Here is a 14,505-nt window from a genome sequence, read left to right on the forward strand (position 1 = left end):
ATAGAGTGAACCTGATAAAAGTAGGAAAGGGGATCTTGCTTGTCCAAAAAACCCAATGCCAGGGTTTACTGTATCTATATGCTTACTAATGGCGAAGTAATAATAATCATAAAATGACTAAAATAATTCATTCTTTCAAATATATTGACCATCGGGTAAAGAATAATTTCAATTGAAAATATATTGCGTATTCATTGAAGAGGCAATGCTACTAATTGTTTTGGGGAGTTAAGTGAGGGTTGCACAACTCATATTAATGGCCTTTTCCGTTTCTTTTTGTGCTGGATTTCTTCATTCAATTTAGTCTGTTTGGTTTAAGATTGTTAACTTCGAGGATTCGACTTATGGCCGCTCTGATCTCTAAAATTGTGTCTTCTTTCGCGAAAACGCATCCTTTTCATGCATTGAATTTTTAAATCAAATAACAGTGTATACAGTACTTTTGCGTTGACGATAGCTTCTGGTCTATGGATGAGCATCCTAACCCCAAAAAACCTTTGGGCGTTTTCATGAGTATCTAGGCTTGTCTGAGAAGCCTAGAGGAAACTTAAGAACCTAATAAAATTATTGAAGAAGAATTTTTATCGTCCTTCAAAAGAACTATGCAGTAAGGTTGTGGAAATATGGCATATATTTTATGACATTTTACAAAATGTTGAAGATTAGCAAAAAAATATATAAAACGCCTTTTAAACCGTCGATTGTTGAAAAGACGTTATACTTTTGACTGTGGGGGAGACCTGTACTTAACGCTTTCGGTCTCTAAAACTCATGAAAATTTGGTTATAATAGATTTTGAGTTGATTGTAAATCGAAAGTAACTCTAGAACAAAAGAGGTTTTAGCATTAAGCGTTAATTATTTATAGCATAAGTGCAACAGCATTTTTCATAAGCCTGCTCTTTGGGAAACAAGTTCTTTCTGCTGTTGTAATTGATAACAATTTTTTTAGTAATGACTTTAGTGCAATCAGGCTGTCTAACATAGGAATTGACTATCCCTTGTGAGGTGTTTCTTTACCTACCGTAACGGTGATACTAGTATATAGCTAGTAAGAATGGTGGGTACCCAGAAGAATATCCATTGACACCCTGTTATATCTCTAGAAGCCGTATTATTAATCCTTTGGATGAGTATAAACAGCTTTCTATGAGCTCTGCAGAACACGGGAATTCATTTTTGGGAACAAGCTTTGTGTCAAATTTGCAGAGAAGTATAATTGAGATGGATGGCATTGTGTCCATAGAAGGTATAATTTCACCATGCTTTCTTGCCCAGAAGGAACAAACCCATTCGAGAATATCTACCGCGTGAATGGATGGTGAAAATATATTTTTGAGATGGGATTAATCAATATTCTTTATACCTCCAAAGATGATACCTCCAAAGAATATATTAAATCATTATATGATTTACCTCCAAAGATGAAACCAGGGTGTTGCACATCTTTGACTGACTAACTGATTTTTTTGTGTGTTCTCTCTGTCTTTGATTTTTGGAAACTGACCCTCTTGGCAATAGATAACTTTTCTGTCTCCACAAGATATACCTGTGGGTACCGGGAAACCTAGGTTGTGTCTCCATTTCTAAGGACATTTGTCAGTATCAGTAAAAAAGTATAGAGAATTCTTTACCTCAAAACAGCGTCGATCTGAAAACACTGTCAATTAGTCCAATCTGTTTTAATGTATTGCACCTTGCATACGGTAAAGCCCTGCTTGTCAATAAATGTGGTCATGATAAAAGTTGAAAAAATCAAAAAGAAAGTGTTCCCCTCTAATATTTAATATTTGCACCATAATGCATTTTAAATTACATAAGCCGATTTTTTTTCTGTCGACAAGATTATTACCTGCCCTTTAAATAAAAATGGTTAATGGCCTCTTTTGAATTATATTATTGAAAACAGGAAGTTTTGCATAAAAATCAGAACCAAAAAGTAAAATCCAAAAGATTTTGCATAAATTCTTAATTTGAGCAAAATAATTTTGATAAATCAAGCAGAAATCCATAAGAGAAGGAAACTTAAAATGAAGAAAAATGAAAAGAGTGAATGAAAGCAAGCTTAGAATGAACGTAAGTTGCCGTAAGTAAGGGTGGTGATGTCTAGTGCGGGCTAATCAACAAAAAATCCTCAGAAAAACCGGTAATTTAAGGCATTACTTAAAGTTTATTTTAGCTCTTTGGATGCAAGTTTGGAGTAGGGACTATAAGAATGATTGATAAAACCCAGCAGATTAAATACGATTTTACGTTTTATTCTGACACAATCTTCCTATATTAGCTGTCTTACAAAACAAAATTGAGTCTTCGTCAGTATGGATATATACACTGTCTGTGTCAACTAGAATTTCCCTGTGGACATTGAGATTGGCAAAACCATTTAGCCTACTTTCAGACGTCACGTTTCTTAGGTATGTCTTGATTCTCCGAAGTGTAAAAGGAGCGCTCTGTTGTGCTGGTCGATACAGGTGTAGTGATTGAAATATTAAGTAAGATATGGATGTTCGGAGAGATTGCTTTGCCACAAATATTTAGAAAATCAGTTGCATTGACATGGTGTGCCTTGTTCCGTTAGAGAAATTTTTGCCATATTTTTCTTTCCGCCATCAAACGTTTAAGGTGTTGTTTTCCACATCTTCTTCATAAATTTCGATCAACTTCAAAAATGGCTCTTTCATCTCTTTACTTTCTTCACTATTCTGTGGATAAGTGTGAAGCAAACAGTGAAACCCTTTTAAAATATTCTTGTGCTTTAAGAGACGTTCTTCTATAAAGTTTTATACTTTCAATCCAGAAGATGAATAAGTTAATTCTTCAAAATTGTTCTGTGCTTTCGGCTGAGACATTTCTTCTGTGTATCTGCCTGTCTACAATCCTTGTAACACTAATTGTAGTTCCATTCAATTTGGCCATTTTTGGCCAAATTTCCATTCAATTTGGCCAAAGAAAATAAAATCAGTGAAAAATAGAATGTTAAACTTTATTTTGCCGTGGGGGGAGGGAAGGTGTAAGCACGCCATAAGTTGAACACCTTACGAATCGTGCATGTTGTTTCAATATCTCTGTTTATTTAATAAAATACCGTACGCACCTGGAGAGACTAGTCCTCTAAAGGAATAGTACTTTGACTCATTCTTAGAGTACTTGTACCAACGTAATTTTACAATGAATCAAAGTTTTCAAAATTTGCTTACTGAGAAAGAAATTACAAAATAACAGTGGCTTGCAGCCAAAATGTAATAAATGACACTTCGAATTCTAGTGCTGTAAATAGCACAACAATCTGACAAGTGTCTGAGATCAGTGTAGTGGCAAAGGCTAATTAAAAATGATTCAGCCTCACAAGAATAGAAACCTCATAAAAAACGTTCTATCAGAGGTAACGCTATAGTGCTGCTTATAGAAAACACAATAAGGCTCAAATGTTTTATTTTTTTCCCCAGAGGCACTTCATATGGAAGGGGTTGTCGTATAAACTTCAAGAGTTTTAATGTCCTCTTTAAGAGTCAAAGTAATCGGAGAGCAACTAGCCCCTCCACGCCCTTTTCTCCTCTGATACATCCAATAAAATTTTTAGGTAGGCATTTTTTTTTTTATTGCTCAAAAACCACACAACAAAAACTCCAGGGTCGACACAACTCCCCAGGGTCCAGGGACGGCCGTTTTAAGTTACGCCCTGGGGGCAAATATGGTTCTTATAGAAGAGCTCGAATAAATTTCAGAGAGGGTTCATTTGATTGGAAATTAAAAGTCAAAAGGTTGCCATTGATGGCAAAAATGGAATCACAAGACCAAAAAAACTTCAGAAATGAAGTTTTATTGCAGTCAGAAAAAGGAAAAATAATTTCCAAAGGAGGAATTAGAGCCAGTCTGGGGATTATTCAGGTTCAGGAAGAGTTACCTGTTGCTGCAGAAATTCTGAAGTGAGAGTGGATCAGGAAGACTTGCTGTTTGTTACCCCCTAGTGAAGAAAATCACTAAATCAACAAACACTAAACTACAGTGTTTTTCTATCACCGGATGAGAACTCTGAGTCAGAGCAGCCGAGAGCTGGTTTTCAGGACCTTTATATATGTTTATATCTGATCCAAAAAAATTATTTTTCCGTTCACTTTAAGGTTTGAATGAAAAAAAATATCTATAAACAGTAATTTGTTTTTAGTACAGTAAAAGTGACAGTTGTCTTCAGGGGGTAGATTTACGAAAGAACCGTTCTTATTTTTGTTAATTAATTTGTTTTAAATTGGAATCTATTGACACCGCATTTGTAACCCAAAATTTGAAAGAACGTTATATGCATGAATTCAACGAAGATCGTAAAACACTTCCAGAAATCTGATTCTTTTTTTTTAATGTGTGAATTTTAATAAATTAAGAAAAATTAGCTATTAAATTTTCAATAAAAAAGATTCAATTTTAATAAATCAAGCGATCAGTTTAGTTCAGAGAAATGCAGATGTGACCCTAGATATGATCAACAAGGTTACTTCTAGATCGAGTCATTCTTCTGACATTAACTCTAGTAGAAATTTCTCACTCATAAAAAAACTGAAAAAGAGGATAAATTTTGGTCCCCCTCTCCCACAACAGATATTGAATATAATAGTAGTTTGAGTGGGATGAAAGGGAAGCAACTGCTTACAAATGTTTTCTTAGTTCAAGAAGAATCTTATCGACTCGGGAAACAAAAAAAAAAAAAAATATATTAAATCTATTACAAACGTCATTTCCTGGGCTTCTTTAAATTCTACTTCTATGGACAGTTCATCGCAATATCCAACTGCTTGAGGTGAGGGCACCTCAACTTTGCACGCTTCATCTCCTCCCCATACCGTTCGGAGCTTTACTCCTTACTCTCTCTGATGAGCTCTTTCCTTTTTTGAGACCACCCTCCCTAAAACAGGTCCTAGCCATCTTATCGTCGTAAACTTGGTGCACATTTTCGAAGTTATCATCTGGTATTAATTGTTCAAATGAGTACCCAAGGCTGTATCCAGGGGGAGGGCTAGTAGTTTTCAACCCCCACTCCCAAATGTTGGTTCGACTTGTAGAAACGTAACAAAAATGAATATTATATAATTTTGTATGCGTTTTTTAAATTTTTTTTTTAACTTTTTTTTCTTTTACAGTAAAAATAAACCGTCAAAAGAATTTGTTTTGTATCCCCTCGGTGGAGGTTTTTTGTCAACATATGGCACACACTCCGCAATTGTTTAAAGCCTCCATGTTTCACAGCCAACTTTATAGCTGTCATAATCCTGACTTCTAGCATTCTTATCTTGTTTTTAGGACTTTATTCATTTTCTTTAAACTTTCTTCAACTGCGAGAAAACTCCCTGCGCCTTGAATATTCCTCCTTCAAATCTTAACGGCATCAATTTTCTTCCTTAAATCTTCTAACTGGATATGAAAACCTGCTGAAACGGTTCACTACTGCCCCCAAAAGTCCCCTATGCCATCTAGCACTGGCAATTCTTGACATTTTCTTTCATGCTTTTGTAAATCTGTTTTCCCCTAAAACTGAGATCAGGCAGTTATTGTTACAGTAATATTCCTACACTAATTTTGCTTTATTACACGAACAATGGGAGAAGGGGTATTGCGGCCAGTTAGGATAAAAACTCGAAAAGATGGCAACGATAACTCAGCATGTGTGAAAAAATTTATAGATTCAAAAGCGTTCAGAAATTAAATAAAAAAAAGTTTTTTTTTTATCGGAAATTAAGGAGCGACATTAAAACTTTAAAAGAACAGAAATTACTTCGTATATGAAAGGGGCTGCTTCCTCATCAACACCCCGCTCTTTACACTAAAGTTTTTTACTGTTTTAAAAAGAAGAGTTGAGAGAAAGAGTCAAACTTTAGCGTAAAGAACGAGGCGTTGATGAGGAAGCAGCCCCTTTCATATACGAAGTAATTTCTATTCGTTTTAAGTTTTAATGTCGCTCCTTACTTTCGGTTATAAAAACTTTGTTTTTTATATTTAATTTTATTAAGAGCCATGCCCTTAACAGTCGCTTAGTTTCAAATCTCTGTAAGGATACGGATTCCAACTAGACAACTTTGTTATTACATGCAGAAGCAAGATGGTTGTCAAGAGGTCAAAGTTTAAAAAGATTATTGTTATTAAAGGACGAGATCGAAATATTTTTAACTGAACGAAAATGTGAATTTGCTGCTTTTTTCCAAATGACTTGTGGCTATCCAAGCTGTGTTATTTGTCAGATACTTTTGCGAAGTTAAATGACCTTAACTTGTCTCTTCAAGGAAAAAATTGCGATATATTTACTTCAAACGATAAAATTGAAAGTTTTATTACAAAAATCAGCATTTGGAAAAGTAGGGCCGAAAAAAAATCGTTCGAAATGTTTTCCAGTGTCGACAATTTTGTAATTGAGAAAATTCATCGTAAAACTTGCATTGCAAAAACTATTATTGATCACTCAAAAACGTTAGAAATACAGTTCCGGACATATTTTATTTTAAATATTGATTTACAAAAAGTAGTTTGGATTCAAAAGCCGTTTTGGATTGGCTTACGTGAGTTTGATCATCTGTCCCTTAAAGCTCAAGAGGAATTTGCTGAGCTTTCGTGTGACTCAAACTTAAAACTACAATTCCAAAAAAAGCCCTTGATTGAATTCTGGATCGGAACTAGAACTTAATTTCCCACAATCGCCGATATGGTGTTAAATGTACTTCTGCCATTCAACACCACATATCTATGTAAAGTTACTTTCTCAGCTTTAACACACATTAAATCTCAATATCGTTCAGCGATAAAAATTGTTGAAGAGGTCTTATGTCCAGCAGTTTCAAACATTACACCAAGATTTGATTTGTTATGTAATAAAAAACAGGCACATCCATATCATTAAATTTTTAACGTAAACTTTAATTTAATATTTACCACGCAACTACTTGGATATATTCGAGAGAATTAAGACGGTCAGAATCCACTTTTGTTTTTGAAACTACTAAAAACATTTCTGTAACATTTTTTTTCAAATTTCAATTTTAAATTTTTATATGTTTCAAAACGAATTCTAAATTTATTTATTTTCATATGCACATGTATATTGTTCCCTAATATATATATCATCAAAAAATATTAGTCTATTTTTCTTTTATATTTGTTGGGGTCGTTAAGAAACTCGCAATCATAAATGGGGTCGGGAATTACAAAAGTTTAAGAAGCCCTGGCCTGGAGGGAAGTTATCCAGCAGAGCCTTTCGGGGGCTTTAAGCCATATTTGAGAGCTCCCCCCTTACTAAACGTATTCTGAGTTTGAGAGCAGGTAATGTATCAGCATGTAAGAGTAAAGTGATTAGATACATTATTACTTTTTTTTTTGGCCATTTACAAATAATTTTTTTTCTGTTGAATCTTTTCGGCTTGACGTTCACCTGAGATGTCTGAAAACCTAAAAATGATCAAAAACTTTCCAATATTTTTTTCGATATTGATATTTTTGTTTCTATATTCGATATTTGGTCCCATGTATCGATATATCAATATCAACATGGAATATCCGCCAAAATTAACTGTAAAACTGCACTGAACTTGCAATCGCACAAAAGTGCTACTATTTGGTCATTTTAGGCAGCACATGCTACAGTACTATATATGATGTACTAGTGCTAAAGTAGCACTTCTGTACTACAGATGGCAGCCCTGATTATAAGATGTCGGTACCGTACACAGTCTTCTGACCACAAACTTTCAAAACCATTGACCAGGGTAACAACTCGGTATAAATTGATAAGAAAGTGGGGTTCCTAAAATTGTAACCATGGCATTAAAATTATTACCTCCCACAAATTTTGCTGCATGTTGCGCCATGCAAAAAACTTGGAACACCTCCTATTTGAGCAATATAGTTTCTCTTTGGCTTATTATATAAGCAAGATTAAATTTTTAAATTTTCTATAGCTAATTCTCCTCAACTGACTTCTTATATGACAAATACATGTCATTAATTTTGATTATATAAGCAAAAATGTTTTATCTCTGGATGTTCACTTTCAACAGTACATGATTGCCTAGTAATACAAGGTTCAGACTATCTATTCTCTAGACAAATGGGACGGAAAATTGGAAGCAGTTAAAGATGTCGATATGTCCTATCGAGATCTGCTGTTTTTTTCGAAAAAAACGTGCAAAAGTTTATCAGTTATTTGTCAAAGCTGGGTTTTTTCCTGAACCAACAACCACCAAAAACAATTTTTAAGCATCTATCATTTGGACAATTTGTCTTTTTTCTATTGAAACTACAATAAAAAGGTATCTTTTTGTAAATTGCTATCTATTGATTTTCAAAGTCAGTTCTGGTTTAACTACCAGCAGTCCCCTCCCCCAAATTATACCTGAAGGTATTGTGAAATCACAAAAGTATAGAGAGATTGAGTACAAAATGCAGATTTCAAGGGGCGGGGCAGATTTTTTCTTTTAATTTGTTTAACTGAATATGCAAAAGGGTAAAAACTACAGAATAAAACTTCACTTCAAAATCATTATCTTTCAAAATCTAAGAAGACAAAGAATCAAGAAGGGATAGCTGGGGGCTTGGATACCCTTCAATTGCTCGTTATTTCTAAAAAGGGCACTAGAAATTTCAATTTCCAACCGAATGAGCCTTTTTCAAAGTTTCTATGACAAGTTCTTCCATCCAATGTGGCTTGGTGAAAATTTAATTAAATAAATAAATAATACATACACCCTATTCTACTATTTACTTATGCAGTGCTGCTGTACTACCCGAACAGTGGAAAATCAGATCATATTATGAACCTTCCAGGGTTGCGAAAAATTTTGGGAAAAGGTACTAAAAGCATTGCATAGAACCACAAGAATCATTTGAATATTATGCTTTTCTTTGTCAAAGCTGGTGGCTGAAATCAACTTTTGGCAAGTGATTCCACTTGGTTTTTGTTTTTGGTCGCCGATATCATCTCGGGTTTGGCGTTTCTCTGCATTCTTATGAACCATAATGATAGGAATAATTCATTTATTTGGTGTAATTGGTAAAATCAGGGTAGTATCAAGTGTCTGGTCTTTTTTCCTGCCAGAAAAAAAACGATTGGAAAGGTTGAAGAAATGCAAAAAGAGACGCCAAATGCTAGATGAGTTTGCTGACACTAGCATTCAATTTGCACTCATATATGGATTTAAATTGGATTCTAGAAATTTTGAGATTTAGGTGTTACTTAAATACAAATAACGTTGGAGAGTTCGTCCGAGTAAGTATGAGGTATCGTGATGATTTTCTTAAATAATTAGTTTTAGTGTCTTTTCAGTCTATGTTTTATTTCTGCATTTTTTCGCTTGTTTTGTGGATGTCACCATTGCCCAATTGGGCTTTCGTGTGAATAAATCTCTCTATCTATTTATCTATCTATCTATGCTATTCGTACTCTTTGCTAAGTGTTGAAAGTTAAACTGTGAATTGTTCAAGTTAAACTGGATCACGTTGCCGCTTGCGTAGGTCAATGGAAGACTCTTTGAGATCGATATTCCCACTAATCGTCGATACCCGTCAACCATATATTCCGATATTGATATTTATTTCGATTTATTCCGATATTGTCATTGGGTTTATATATTGCCATTATATTGTGATACTGCCATTACAAGCAAAGCTTCTTGGGCCTATTAACTGATTTACTTTTGTAATAGTTTTTCTTTTAGTATTAATAAATTGATTGATTGAATTGATTGTTTGAGCAATTATTATTATGACCAGGTGGGAAAAACTCAAATTTTAGTGAAAAGTGTGGATGTTTGCGTAGGCAGAGAGTTCCTTTACATTTAGAAGAAAGTTTAGTTTCAGTTCCCTTGTAATTCTATAGCCATGACTATCATAAGTATCTCTATTTACAAGTCTTCCTAGGATTTTTTTTTTATGATCAGCTTTTCTCAGATTCGCATCAGCTTAGTTAAAAGAGTTAAAGGTGTTAAAGGCCCATGATTAAACAGAATTAAAGCTTTAAGAATGTCGAAGGCGCGGTCCGAAAATATTCGAATTCCTCTTAAACTGGAAAGCTTTATGTATAGTTTATATGTATATCAAGCTCATTGACTATAAAAGAATTTTATTGCGATGATTCATGGGTGTCTTTTTGGGCTAAATTGCCGTTTGCCACAAAATGCCACAATGCCACAAAATAGCAGCAAAGCTGCTTTTTTACGGTACAATTCTTTCTGCTAATTGAAAAAGTCACCAGAATAATTAATTTTATTTATAACAAGCCTTATTCTCGATATACTTGGATCTCTGGCTCCATATGATTACCACTGGAAAAAAATCAAACAAATAAAATAAAGGTAAATCCGTGACCATCCTCCTCGGATAAATACAAAAAATGGCGATAAGACTATTAGTATGAATCCTTCCTCACGGCTCATTACCCCAATTGTGTAATAATAATAGCAAAAAAAAAATATAAGGCCCAATACTTCCATTTAAATATCGACAAAGAAAAGTGCCTAGTAAAACCTGCTAAATAAAGAGACGACTACTTCACCCTTAGATCCCAGACCTCATTCTTTAGTCATAATTTTCTTACAATTAATCCTGATACTTCAATCCATCCTTAATCAAGATTTTAATAGCTTCTCTCAGTTCTTTATTTGAGCTTACTTGACTTAACTCAGAACTGAATTGATTGAATGTTCATTTAAGGAAGCATTTATACTAATAGTCCTATAGCCATATTTTGTATTTATCCAAGGAAGATGGTCACGGATTTATATTTAGTTTATTTGTTTGATTGAAAGGGATTGTCCTCTCCTCAACGCCCCACTCTTTACGCTAAAGTTTGACTCTTTGCCACAACAATACTTACTAAAACAATCGAAAAAAAATTTAGCGTAAAGAGGGAGGCGTTGAGGAGGGGACAACCCTTTTCATATTTGAAATAATTTCTGTTCGTTATAAGTTATAATGTTGCTCCTTACTTGCAGTTAATAAAGCCTGTTTTTTAAAATTTAATGTCTGAACATTTTTGAATTAATGCATGTTTAGATTTTGGCTCACCGCACATGAATAATTATAACGAAATTTGCCTATTAATTTTTTTTTGCTAAATGGTTTTCCCATAGTTTTGATCGGCGGATTTTGATAAAAAGAGGTAGTGGAGGAGGCCTAGTTGCCCTCAAGTTTTTGGTTACTTAAAAATGCAACTATATTATTTATTTTTTATTTTTATGAATGTTTATGTTAGTAATAAACATGCGAGCCTTGCGAATTAACTTGCGTGACGAACTTCTATGTTTGTGTATTTTAATTACGTATGTGAGGGGGATTGCCACTTCGTCAATACCTCTCTCTTTACGCTAAAGCTTAAATTTTGTCCCAAATCTGTAAGAATGACCCCTGAATTACAAAGGCCATAGAATAAATAGTTTAAGTTACTAAAAATGCTTTTGCGTAAGGAGCAAGGTATTGTGAAGGAGACGAACCCTCTTATATACCGAACATTTATGTTCGTTTTAAGATTTAATGCTGTTCATTACTTCCAGTTGAAAAAAATATTTATTTTCTCATGTTTTTTTTTTCAAATAATGCTAGAAAATCCGAGGGGGCCTTGGTGTCCTCCAATTTTTTGGTCACTTAAAAAAGGCACTAGATCTCTTAGTTTCAGTTAGAATTTGCCGTTTCAAAACATTTTAGGACCACTGGGTCGATAGAACCACCCCTGGGAAAAACAAAACAAAAAGTATGATCTGTCATCTGGCAAAAAATACAAAATTCCACATTTTTGTAGATAGGAGCTTGAAATTTGTACAGTGGGGTTTTCGCATACGTTGAATATGATGGTGTGACTTTTGTTAAGATTCTGTGACTTTTAGAGGGTGTTACCTCCTATTTTCTAAGATAAGGCAAATTTTCTCAGCATCGTAACTTCTGATGGGCACGAATAATCTTGATGAAACTAACATATTTCAAATCAGCATTAAAATGTGACGCTTTTCATGTAACTATTGGTATCAAAATTCCGTTTTTTAGAGTTTGGGTTGCTAATGAGCCGGGTCGCTCCTTACTACTGTTCGTTACCACGAACTGTTTGATACAGTTCGAAACCACGAACTGTTTTTTGTTAGTTTTTGTTAATAACGATATTCGTTAGTTTTAGGCTTGATTTTTCATAATCAATTTAAGTATTATATGTTTTAAGAATTGTTTATTCATTAATAGTAGTAGCCTACCGGTTTTGTGTTTGTTTATCATGATTGTTCATTTAATTTCTGATCGTTTTGCGTTTCATTCATTCTTAAAAAGTAATTTCTGATCGTTTCAACTTTTAATTAAATAAAAAAAAACAAGTTTTTTAAATGAAAGTAAGGAGCGACATTAAAACTTAAAACGAACAGAAATTACTCCGTATATGAAAGGGGCTTTTCCTTCTCAACGCCCCGCTCTTTACGCTAAAGTTTGACTCTTTCTCTTAACTCTACATTTTAAAACAGTAAAAAAAAAACTTTAGCGTAAAGAGCGGGGCGTTGAGAAGGAAAAGCCCCTTTCATTTACGGAGTAATTTCTGTTCGTTTTAAGTTTTAATGTCGCTCCTTACTTTCATTTAAAAAACTTGTTTTTTTTATTTAATTTCCGAACGTTTTTGAATCAATGCATGTTTTGATTTTGGCTCTCCACAGAGGAATAATTAAAACGAAATTTGTATATTTATTTTTTTTGGCTAAATGGCTTTCTCATAATTTTCATCGAATGATTTTGAGAAAAAAAGAGCGGGGGAGGAAGCCTAGTTGCCCTCTGATTTTCGGTTAATTAAAAAGGCAACTAGAACTTTATTTTTTTTACAATTTTTTTTATAAGTAAAAGACATACGTAACTTATAAATTAGCTTACGTAAAGAACTTTTGTATTCTTATGTTTTTATTACATATATGAGGGGGTTCACCCCCTCGTCAGTACCTCGCTCTTTACACTAAAGCTTAAATTTTGTCCCAATTATTAAGAATGACCCCTGAATCACAAAAGCCGCAGAATAAATAGTTGACATTGCTAAAAATACTTTAGCGTAAAGAGAGAGGTGTTAAGAGGAGGTGAGCCCCTCATATGGGTAATAATTTCTGTTCGTTTTAAGTTTTAATGCTGCTGCTTACTTCCAGATGAAAAAAAGCTTTTTCATTGTTTTTTTAAGTAATGCTAGTAAATCCTGCGCTCCCTTCATGGAAAATTTCTTCCCCCATGACAAATTCCTCGATGGAGAGCTCCCCCAGTATATCCCCCTCTTCTCAACCCCTGCCTCCAACCAAAAAATTCTCCTTAAAATGCCTGTACACTTCCCAATAACCATTACTATATGTAAGTACTGGTCAAAGTTTTGAACTTGTAACCCCTCCCACGGGCACTGTGGGGGAGTAGGTCGTCCCCAAAGACATAGTTATAAGGTTTTTCGACTAAGTTGAATAAAATGGCTATCTCAGAATTTTGATTCGTTGACTTTGGGAAAATAATTAGCGTGGGAGGGGGCCTAGGTGCCCTCCAATTTTTTGGTCACTTAAAAAGGGCACTAGAACTTTCCATTTCCGTTAAAATGAGCCCTCTCGCAACATTCTAGGACAACTGGGTCGATACAATCATCCCTGGGAAAAAAAACAACAAACAAACAAACAAATAAACACGCATCCGTGATCTGCCTTCTGGCAAAAAATATAAAATTCCACATTTTTGTAGATAGGAGCTTGAAACTTCTACAATAGGGTTCTCTGATACGCTGAATCGGATGGTGTGATTTTTTTAAAGATTCTATTATTTTAGGGGACGTTTCCCCCTATTTTCTAAAATAACGCAAATTTGCTCAGGCTCGTAACTTTTGATGGGTAAGACTAAACTTGATGAAACTTATATATTTAAAATCAGCATTAAAATGCGATTCTTTTAATGTAGCTATTGGTACCAAAATTTGACGTTTTTTTTCTAACGTGACCAGATTCGTCCTGCGCCCTGCGCCCTTTTCATTGAATTTTTCTTCCCCTATGACATATTTCTCCAAGGAAAGATCCTCCCACATAGCCCCCTCCCCTCAACCCTACCCTCAAAACAAAAAAATCCCCCTGAAAACGTCTGTACACTTCCCAATAACCATTATTATATGTAAACATTGGTCGAAGTTTGTAACTTGCAGCCCCTCCCCCAGGGACTGTGAGGGAGTAAGTCATCCCCAAAGACATAGTTATTATGGTTTTCGACTCTGTTGAACAAAATGGCTATCTCAAAATTTTGATCCATTGACTTTGCGAAAAAAATGAGCGTGGGAGGGGGCCTAGATACCCTCCAATTTTTTGGTCAATTAAAAAGGGCACTAGAACTTTTCACTTCCGTTAGAATGAGCCCTCTTGCGACATTCTAGGACAACCTGGTCGATACGATGACCCCTGGGAAAAAAAAAAAAAAAATAAACACGCACCCGTGATTTGTCTTCTGACAAAAAATACAAAATTCCACATTTTTGTAGATAGGAGCTTTAAACTTCTACAGTAGG

Source organism: Artemia franciscana, chromosome 8, assembly GCF_032884065.1.
Source record: "Artemia franciscana chromosome 8, ASM3288406v1, whole genome shotgun sequence".
Lineage (NCBI taxonomy): Eukaryota > Metazoa > Arthropoda > Branchiopoda > Anostraca > Artemiidae > Artemia > Artemia franciscana.